The sequence below is a fragment of the Saccopteryx leptura genome, chromosome X (genome assembly GCF_036850995.1).
Source record: "Saccopteryx leptura isolate mSacLep1 chromosome X, mSacLep1_pri_phased_curated, whole genome shotgun sequence".
In the NCBI taxonomy this organism is placed as follows: Eukaryota; Metazoa; Chordata; class Mammalia; order Chiroptera; family Emballonuridae; genus Saccopteryx; species Saccopteryx leptura.
The window spans coordinates 27,696,695-27,707,609 of NC_089516.1; the positions used below are offsets into that span (position 1 = coordinate 27,696,695).

At 41.1% G+C, this 10,915-nt stretch overlaps 1 pseudogene; it reads right to left on the reverse strand.

The window, feature by feature from the left end:
* Positions 1–6,472: 6,472 nt before the first annotated feature.
* LOC136386257 (malate dehydrogenase, mitochondrial pseudogene) lies at positions 6,473–7,579 on the reverse strand (annotated as a pseudogene).
* Between the last annotated feature and the right edge of the window lie 3,336 nt (positions 7,580–10,915).

Consider the following 10,915-nt stretch of genomic DNA (forward strand, 5'->3'; position numbering starts at 1 on the left):
ATAAAAGTAAAAATGTGTCATGGTGGAAGGTAGAGGGTGTGGAGGAGATGAGGAGGAGGAGCATGTGCCAGACTTTGAATATCTTTTCAGAGAGTAAAAGGGAGTAAATGTCAGGTTATCTGCTCACAGTGTATCAGGAAGGGCACCATTTTTTTTTTTTTTTTTTTGTATTTTTCTGAAGCTAGAAATGGGGAGAGACAGTCAGACTCCCGCATGCGCCCAACTGGGATCCACCCGGCATGCCCACCAGGGGGCGACGCTCTGCCCACCAGGGGGCGATGCTCTGCCCCTCCGGGGCGTCGCTCTGTTGTGACCAGAGCCACTCCAGCACCTGGGGCAGAGGCCAAGGAGCCATCCCCAGCGCCTGGGCCATCTTTGCTCCAATGGAGCCTTGGCTGTGGGAGGGGAAGAGAGAGACAGAGAGGAAGGAGGGGGTGGGGTGGAGAAGCAGATGGGCGCTTCTCCTGTGTGCCCTGGCCGGGAATCGAACCCGGGACTTCTGCACGCCAGGCCAACGCTCTACCACTGAGCCAACCGGCCAGGGCCGGAAGGGCACCATTTTTACATTTGCTTAGCAGTTAAACCACAACTACTAATGTTCAGTGGTTTGGGATAAACCAGAGGGGACTTAATCAGTTAGGGACTAAACAGGAATAATTTACTGTTTTCAGGAATGAGCGAGCCAACTCTCATACATTGTTCAAGTCACCAATCTTGTCATTTTCATAGCAGCCTCTGTAGATATCAATCTTCCAGCACTTCGTTAAGTAGGCAGTGGAGAGGTGTCCTCCGGCTGTTCATCCAGGTCACCATCCATATAGAGTAGGCTCCATCAGGGAAAAACCATTTTGCTTTGCTCTTTGATTCCTGCTTCTCTTCCCAGTTACTGGAAGGGTCTTCCTACACTGTGGACTTAGCAATGGGATCATGTCCAGACATGTTCTTGTTAGACCTCTTTGCTCTCAGAGAGGAAGAAATAGAATGGAGGGGAGAGCGAGGAAACAATCATTAAGAGACTTGACAATATCCACCAACTTTTTTTCAGTGTGACATATAATGTTAAAATAGTACGTTAGAAATCAGAAACAAAGAATACTTCAGTGGTTTACTCTTTTTACTATATTCTGTTCTTGACATCTGTGCTAGAAGGATTCTGATGGGAATGAAACCATGATATAATAAAACTTGCCTGCTATTTATGATGATGAATCATGCCCAAGAGAGTTCCAGGTTATTGAATATTCTGTATTGCATTATTGAGATTTTTTGTTGTGTTCTTGGCTTAAGGTTATCACAAATAATTATGACAGATAATTGCTATTTCTGCTTTTTTTTATTTTATTTATTTATTTATTTATTGTATTTTTCTGAAGTTGGAAACGGGGAGGCAGTCAGACAGACTCCCGCATGTGCCCAACCAGGATCCACCCGGCATGCCCACGAGGGGGCGATGCTCTGCCCATCTGGGGCGTCACTCTGTTGCAACGAGAGCCATTCTAGCACCTGAGACAGAGGCCATAGAGCCATCCCCAGCACCCGGGCCAACTTTGATCCAATGGAGCCTTGGCTGCAGGAGGGGAAGAGAGAGACAGAGAGGAAGGAGAGGGGGCGGGGTGGAGAAGCAGATGGGTGCTTCTCCTGTGTGCCCTGGCCGGGAATTGAACCAGGGACTCCTGCACACCAGGCCGACACTCTACCACTGAGCCAACCAGCCAGGGCCTCTGCTTTTTTTTTTTTTTTAAAGAAAAAGAATATTGACAAAATGAATTATTCTACTTTCATAAAACTAAATTATATCATCTTATTTTTAAAATTTTTTATGGAATTTATTGGAGTGACATTGGTTAATAAAATTATACAGGTTTCAGGTATACAGTTCTATAATATATCATCTGTATATTGTACTGTGTGTTCACCACCCCAAGTCAAGTCTCCTTCCACCGCCATTTATCCCTCCTTACCCTCTTCTCCCTCCCCACCCCCCTTTTCCTATTGTAATCCCCATACTGTTTCTGTGTCTATGAGTTTTTTCCTTACGTAATCCCTTTACCTTTTTCAACCAGCCCCCTGAATTCCATCATTTTCTAATGTCTTTTCCAATTTTAAAATGGATGATATTGTTTTGAATCAGTTACATTTAAGTCAATAATAGCCTACTTACTATTCACATTATGTGTTGATTTTTTTTTTGTTTTTTTTTTTCTTTCTTTCTTTCTTTCTTTTTCCGAAGTTGGAAACGGGGAGGCAGTCAGACAGACTCCCGCATGCGCCCGACCGGGATCCACCCGGCATGCCCACCAGGGGGTGATGCTCTGCCCATCCTGGGGCATCGCTCTGCCGCAATCAGAGCCATTCCAGCGCCTGAGGCAGAGGCCACAGAGCCATCCTCAGCGCCCGGGCAAACTTTGCTCCAATGGAGCCTCAGCTGCGGGAGGGGAAGAAAGAGACAGAGAGGAAGGAGAGGGGGAGGGGTGGAGAAGCAGATGGGCGCCTCTCCTGTGTGCCCTGGCCGAGAATCGAACCCGGGACTTCCGCACACCAGGCCGACGCTCTACCACTGAGCCAACTGGCCAGGGCCTATGTGTTGATGTTTTGATTTCAAGTTGTTCTGCAGTAGTAGCTATGACCATAATAATTTACTCACCCACACATAAAGGAAATAAATCATGGAAGTGAAAACACAAGAGAGCACTGGAGTTGAAGGACGATTAGTATTAAATAAATGCATTTATTTTAATGAAAGAAGTGTGAATTGGATACCCAGAAGGTAGGAATACAGGGAAAATTAGAATATTCCCAGTGGAACTAAATCTAAATATATTTTCCATATTTATCAAGCTTCTATTTCCTTAATAACAATTACTTATAGGCACAGATCTTCCTTCACATCTATATTTTATTTGTATTCACTGGCAGCTTTGTGGAGAAATGACCAGGTATAAGCACTTCAAGCACCTCATGATTGCATTTTAAAACTTTTTTCCTGTTTATTTCTACAACTATAAATTGAAGCTTTGGTTACTCTGAAGCAAGTGCACACCTACCAACATATTCTCATCCTGGTGGTATTTCAGCTATCCGTGGCCACCATCAACATGATGCATCATTTCTACATCTCTCCTGGTGTGCACCACAGTTGAGGACTGAGTTGAAGTGGGACACTGGAAACCTGAGCAATGGTTTCTCTGAATAGCTAAATACTTTGGTGAGAAGAGCAGGTTTAGCTTATGCTTGTTCGAGCTTGAAACAGATTTGTGTTCAATCATGGCTTAGCTATTGACTTCGACACAGGCCAAGGGAAGTTAGAGCAGAGAATTATCATCATATGGAATCTCAGTGGGGAATTGTTCACCCTTTCCATTGCTGTCTATGGAACTCATTAGCTAAGCCTCATCTGTGATTTTAGATTTTACTATACAGTCATCTTTGTGCACTTCCTGGTGAGTTTTCAAAGAAAACTTTTACCCTTGAACATTTGAATGAAGATACTTGTGACTAGATAGAACAATTATACAAAATGCCTGTGTAGAATCCCCCCTCCCATCTGCCCATATTAGATAGACTAGGTTCAGTTTCTCACCTCAGAAATAGTTTCGTACATGATGATTGGCAGTATTCTCTCCTATGTGTTCATTTTTTAAAATATAGACAGTCTTAAAGTTGTTGTGGCTGAAAACCCTTCCAAAGTATTGTCCTGATAGGAACTGTGTCTCTAGTGTAAAAAAGTTGTCTTTCATTAGAAAGTGTGGGTCCCTCCTCTCCTTTGTGGCCTGAAGGATTCACATTTTTCAATGGGGAAAAAAGTGAACCCTAAACTTATACATCTCAAGTATAGTGATGACTCAGAGTTAATTGAAGGAAAGGCTGAATTTTTTTTTTTTAAAAAAGGATTAAGTAGAAAGGGTACCTGGAGCAATTTCTACTCACATTTCCAAGTAGAAGAATAGAGTTAAGTGATTTCTCTCTGGAGTTTCCAAAAGGTGGTCTTAAATGTCAGCAATGTTAGGGGACTGAGGCTAGTGGAAAAATGATCCTCTTAGGAATTGTATTTCAGAGTAGCTCTCACCTCTAGATTTCACCTTTTCAAATTTGTCTGTAAAGTGAGTAGCACTGCATGATTTGTCAGCAGTCTGTCAAAATTCAAATGTCAGCTAATTCAGGTCCAAACAAATATAGGTGGAAATATCAGTGCTTTTTGTCATTCCCTGAATTGTTCTTTTTTCTTCAATTTTTCTTTATCCTACCTGTTTCACATACCCCCCCCGACCCCCTGGAGATTACACTCATTTTATAAATGTGAGCAAAAGAGGAATTATATCTGCCCACAAATTAAAATGTCCTTTGTAAAAGTCAGTCTAGACAACTTGAAAATCTTAGGAGATGTTAAAATAAAATCATCATGGAGATCTTGAAATAAATTATACTTGGTTTTGTCTGCTTGATTACTTGACAAAGTTTTGATGCTGAGTGCTCTTCAGTAGACAAGAATAGGAATTGCTTCTGATTTGGCCAGACTGTGTTTAAGATAGTCATTCTGGAACCTATTGATTGTATGGATGTGGACACACTATTAACTTCAGTTCCCTCCTTTATAAAATGGGGTGATACCTATGTCTTCAAGTTGTTGTGAGGATTAATGAGGTAATTTATATTATGTGTAATGTCTGGCATATGGTAAGCACTAATTATAATGATTATATTATTATAATCCAGATGTCAGCTAGGCCCTCCTGGTCCCTGGGAGATTTAGGTTAATTTTGTTTGAATCTGATCTCATGATTCTTCACAGTCTAAAATCCTTTCCCAGATCCTTGCTTCTTTTGTTCTTCTCTTTAAGTCAGTGGTAGTCAACCTGGTCCCTACCGCCCACTAGTGGGCATTCCAGCTTTCAAGGTGGGTGGTAGCGGAGCAACCAAAGTATAAATAAAAAGATAGATTTAACTATAGTAAGTTGTTTTATAAAGATTTATTCTGCCAAACTTAGCGAAAATCTGACATAAAGCACTTGATAAGTAATTATTATTATAGGCTTTAACTTGCTGTAACTCTGCTTTATTAATTTTATAAAGTAAAGTGACTTCCCTACTTTATAAATCACCATTATTGTGGAACCGGTGGGCGGTTAGAAAATTTTACTACTAACAGAGATACAAAAGTGGGCGGTAGGTATAAAAAGGTTGAGTACCCCTGCTTTAACTGATTATACAGCTAGTCAAATGCTCCATTCTACCCCTAACCAACCTATGTACAAATGGTGAGCTCCCTTCACATTTCCAGGAAAAACATCAAATAGCACTATATAATTTTGAATTACTAAACTTTCTAACTACTTGAGAAGTCATGAGAAAGGGATAATGCATTTTGAGGAGTAAAGCCTTCCAGGTCTTGCTTGCCTCATCAGAACCTACTGTCAATCCCATCCCTCCCTCCTCTGCCCATCTGCTAATTCAGTAGATTCTATCCCTAGTGCTCCCAATCCTTGCCACACGAAGTATAGTCCAAGGATGCCAGCAGTACTGGATTCATCCGGGAGTTCGCTAGAAATGCAGATCCCTGGCCTCTCCCCAGGCCTGTTGAAACAGAATCTGTAGTTTAATGGGATCCGTAGTAATTCATGTATCAGTTGAAGTTTGGGAAATATCTGATCTACACCATCTTCTCAGGGCTCTCAGGACTCACCTCTATTGCAAGTAGCTATATCAAAGCAACTGCTAATATAATAAAAATTCACCATTTTTTATCCTACTTTTCACAATACATTAACTAATGTTTCTTTTATGTCCACTTCTTAGCAAACTTTATTTGCCACTGTTTTTGGTCCCATTAGCAATAATTAGTCAGCGTTGTCTACCTTAACTGGCATCGCTTTTTTTTTTTTTTTTAAGAAAATCAAAGCCTGTTTTTATTGAGGTGCCAGTAGACCTATGATTTGGAAGGGATAGTAACGTTTATACAATACTCATCATCAAAGCAAATTGAAATACAAAGATATCTACAATGACTTTGTAGTGACAGGATGTGTTAATAAGTGTAGGAAATGGATCACTCACTAACTGCTTTCTCATTTCATGTTCTTTTTTTTTTTTTTTCATTTTTCTGAAGCTGGAAACGGGGAGAGACAGTCAGACAGACTCCCGCATGCGCCCGACCGGGATCCACCCGGCACGCCCACCAGGGGTGACGCTCTGCCCACCAGGGGGCGATGCTCTGCCCATCTTGGGCGTCGCCATGTTGCGACCAGAGCCACTCTAGCGCCTGGGGCAGAGGCCAAGGAGCCATCCCCAGCGCCCGGGCCATCTTTACTCCAATGGAGCCTTGGCTGCGGGAGGGGAAGAGAGAGACAAAGAGGAAAGCACGGCGGAGGGGTGGAGAAGCAAATGGGCACTTCTCCTGTGTGCCCTGGCCGGGAATCGAACCCGGGTCCTCCGCACGCTAGGCCGACGCTCTACCGCTGAGCCAACCGGCCAGGGCCTCATTTCCTGTTCTTTACAAACTTTTCTTTCTTCTTGCTTGAGCCTTTCAGCTCAGGTATGGCCTCAGCTATCAGGTTCTCTTTGAAAGGGTCATTCTTGCCGGTGCCGAGATTCTTCTCAGGCCCTTTTCCCCCAGCAGCAATGATGTGGAGAAATAGGGACAGTTCTTTTCTTGGACGAACAAAGGAACATTCAACAAATCCTTCCTTTCTGTTAATTGCATCCACAAAGGAAAAGACAAACTCAGCTCTAGCATGTGCCGTGGACAGGGTGGCAGTGCCTGCTGCAACTTTAGTCTTGGCCACCTCCATGCTGCTCCTGGATCTGCCCAGTGAGGGTTGCCAGCTGGTCCTAGGGAAAGTCCACCTTGGGAGTGCACTGAGAGATCTGGTGGACGATGGTCTTCCCAGCATGGCTGCCAATGACGGAAACATTGACTCCAGCTGAATCCAAACCCTTCAGGTCTGTGACAAAAATTTTGGCTCTGACATCTGGGGTTATCATCCTAAAGATTTGATTGGGGTTGTACTCTCTATGTTTCTTGAAAACTTCTGATATTATTAGGATGGTCGAAAACTTCTGATATTATTAGGATGGTCGAGTTAATGGGATTTGAAATTATGCATATCATGACCTCAGAGCAATGCTGAGCACACGCTGCAGTCAAGGGGGCCACAATTGTGGTATTGGTGTCAGACAGGCCATCCTATATCATGCCTGCTTTTCTCAAGACTCCGGCTGGAATAACCACTGAAGCATAACTTTTCAGGCAGTCTGGCAGCTTCTCTGGTCTGAGGTAGCTGTTCACTGTCTGGTCAGTATGTGGCCCAGCTCTGTGGCCACTCTTGTGTGTATGAGCAATAATTGTGAAGAGTCAGATGGCTCATCAAAGGGTTGTTCTTTAGGAGAAGTGAAAAGGACTGCCCAATTCCTCTGGAAGCCCTGTGCACAGCTACTTTGGCATTGCTTTGGGGACCAAGGTGCTGAAGCTGCAGCAGAGAGTGGGCCAGCAGGAGGCGAGAGCAAAGAGCATGGCTGGGGTGGGCGAGGTGTGGACCAGGAAGTAAAGGACCTGGAGGTGGGCAAGTGACTCCAACAGCATCCATCGTGCTCAGCGCCTCCTGCCTCTGCTTAGGCTGGCCTCAACGGTAGCCATGTATTCTTGGCACAGCAGTTCTAAACCGCCCTGTATTGTTTTGCTTCCACTCCTGAGGGCTGTGATTCTCAACACAATACCAAGATTCTGACGATTTTTCAATTGACTGGTGAAAACAAATGATGATGCCTCTCCAAGGGCAACTTAACAATCAACTTCTAAGACTGAGGAACACTAAGAGTGACCCCTAGCTTCTTGCGAATTCACTTTGAGATGTTTATGCAGCTTCACAATACATAAATAAACTACTAGGGATCTAGAAGCAAACAGCAGAAGTTCAGTTATCCAAGCCATCTGTAACAGCATCAGGGAACAAAGTAAGAAAGGGCAGCTAATCCCCACTGATACAGAGCATTAAATACCAAGAGTCACAAGCCCGGAAATGATATCTCTAGATAAAGTGAGAGGACGTAGCCGAATTGTTGTGGTTTCAAACTTTGCCCACTATGACATTTACTCTCTGGACTCCTTTTACTTTCCTTATCTTGAGCCAACCCAGTTATTAGATTTTTGGAAATAAATATATATATATATATATATATATATATATATATATATATATAGTCATCTTAATCGACAAATGGACAAACAGTGGTATGCCAGTGAACAATGTTGAGAACAGAACTGCCCATGGAAGCAAAAGGAAGCTAAAGATGGCATTTGAGAAAGTTGATCCAGGGGGCATGATGTGTAGAGGGGGTGGATATAAGATTTTCAGTATGATGAAAAAAAGAACTAAAGTGGAATACAAGTAAAATTTACTTTAAAAATGATAAAAGCTCAGTTATATATGAATAGTTGGGCAGGTCAGGAGGAAAAGAAAGATAAATAAAAGTTATTGATTACTACAGCTGACCATTAAGACCAAAGAACATGCTAGTATCCCTTACTGAGACCATTTTTTCATAGCTAACTTACAATCAGGGTGACTGACACCACCATTCTATATTTTGACACCATCACCCTACAGTGGACTAAACGAAGCTGTGATTTCTGATTACCCTTTATTATTTCTTGACAAGATACCACCAATTTTAATGCATTTTTTATTTTTTAGTGGGAGAGAGACGGAGGGAAGATATCACCAGTTCTGATAAAGCAAGAAAGATAAAGCAGATTTCTAAACACATTCAGAGGGTACATTTTTTCCAATATAGTCTTCTATTCAATATCTACTGCACTTTTTCTTAAAATGTTTTGAAAGGTATTATCAATGATCTCAGGACACTTCTCTGGCCATATATTTTAATACTTTGTGTGCTCACAATAGATAGCACAAACTTTGGGTGTGTGCTTTGTATCTTGTTCTGTTTTAAATATAATTTTTCCTTGACTGAATTGCTGTGTGCTGCTGTTGTTCATGCTTTTCCTTCTTTTTTTGGGGGGGGGGGAGGGGGAGTACATTTCTCTTTTAGACTCAAGCTTCCTCTTTGGAGAAAACCAGATCTGGTCTTCATTCTTTGCTCAAGTTTCTGAGTGCAGGATTAAATAATACAAGAAAAATAGCTACATTAGATTTCTGTTTTGGAGTCAGCAAAACTAAAATAGAAATTATCTTAACGGGTGTGGTTTGAATTATTGATAGACCCACTGCAAAATACGTTCAGTTATTCCATTGTTCTTAATTTAACTGTCATTTACCATATTGTTTTAAATTCACAATGTTTTCCTGATGATCAAGGTTTACTCCTATTTCCTAGTTCCAGTGAGAAAAAACAGAGACAGAAAGTGATAAAAAAAACAATTAAAAGGCATTTCTAAAGTATGTATACATTTTACCATTTAAAAAAATCTTACTTTTATTCCTTTTATGCTGTTGTCATATTCATTCTCTCACATGATACACATTCTGACTTTTTTATTTTTGGGGATAAATGAGAAGTGGATCAGATTATCTGAAAATACACACACACACACACACACACACACACAGCCAATACTCTATTATTTGTGTAGCATACAATCATCATGAATATACTTATCTCTCCCCTAGAAATATGTGGAACCATTTTTCCCTGGATGTGAGCAATTTCACCAATTTGAAAACTCTCTGCCTATTTCCAGCTAATGTTCCCACTGCCATTTTACTGAATATGGGACTGGTTTTGCCATTTCCAAGCCAGATCCATGCCAATCAGCATGTCATCAAACTCAAATTTAGACACAAGGTCTGACAAACAAAGTGTTCTAAGGGAACAACTAGGCCAATTATTAAAACCCTGGAGTGTCTTGCAAAATCCAGACATGAAATTGCTGAATCTGTAGTCAAAATACTCCCTCTGTCCTTGATCTCTGTTCTCAGACTTCTTTACTATTGAAGCTAAGCATTTAAGTGGCTTCCTTACCACTCTATTTTTTCTTTCACTCTAACAAATGTTTTTCTAACTATCCCTGAGTTTCTCAGAATATCTGCCAATGTTGCAGTGTTTAGTCTTGTAAGGTGTTTCCTGCCTTCTGGATCATTCCTTCTGCAAAATATCAGAACAAATGTAAAATGGTAGATTATGTACCTAAATGAGGATAGTTTGGTGGTAATCATTAATAGTACTGTAAATGGAAAGAGATAAATAGAGAAACTAGTCTAGATTAAGAGTTGACTATATTCTGAATAATTTCTTTGCCAATGACTCCATAAGAATAAATAGTTTGGAAAAGCATTATGTAGGGAAAAAAGTAACTCCTGTTTGGAAACAACCCAGATATGTGGATACTAAAGAGTGAAGGGTTTGAAATGATTCCACCATTGATGGATAACTCATCTATTTGAAAAAAACATTCAAAAGGCAACATACGAAAAGTAGAACGGTGATTGCCAGGGGTTGTGGAGGAGGGGAGGAATATGGAGTTAGTGTTTAATGGGTTTAGAGTTTGATTTTTACAAGAGGAAAAGAGTTCTGGAGATTGATGCTGGTGATGGAAACACAACATTATGAAGGCATTTAATTCCACTTAAACCTACTTTTAGAAATGGTTTAAATGGTAAAATTTATGTGCATTTTACCACAATAAAAATGGAAGAAATTAAAGGCAACTTAATATTTTGTCTTTCCCCCAATGTCTCTTTAAATATTTTTAGTATGGGGCTAGTCTTCCTCCACTAGAGCTTATGGGTATCTGTTCATTCACTTTCAGGTTCATAGAGACTCCCATGGTCATCTTAGGTGGCAAATACAATCTCCATTCAGCAATTGGACTGTCCAGGTACAATACATTATTCAAAACTCCAAACTTCATTTAGCATTAAAACTTCTTTGTAGCTCAGTCTTAATTCAGGTTGGACATATAA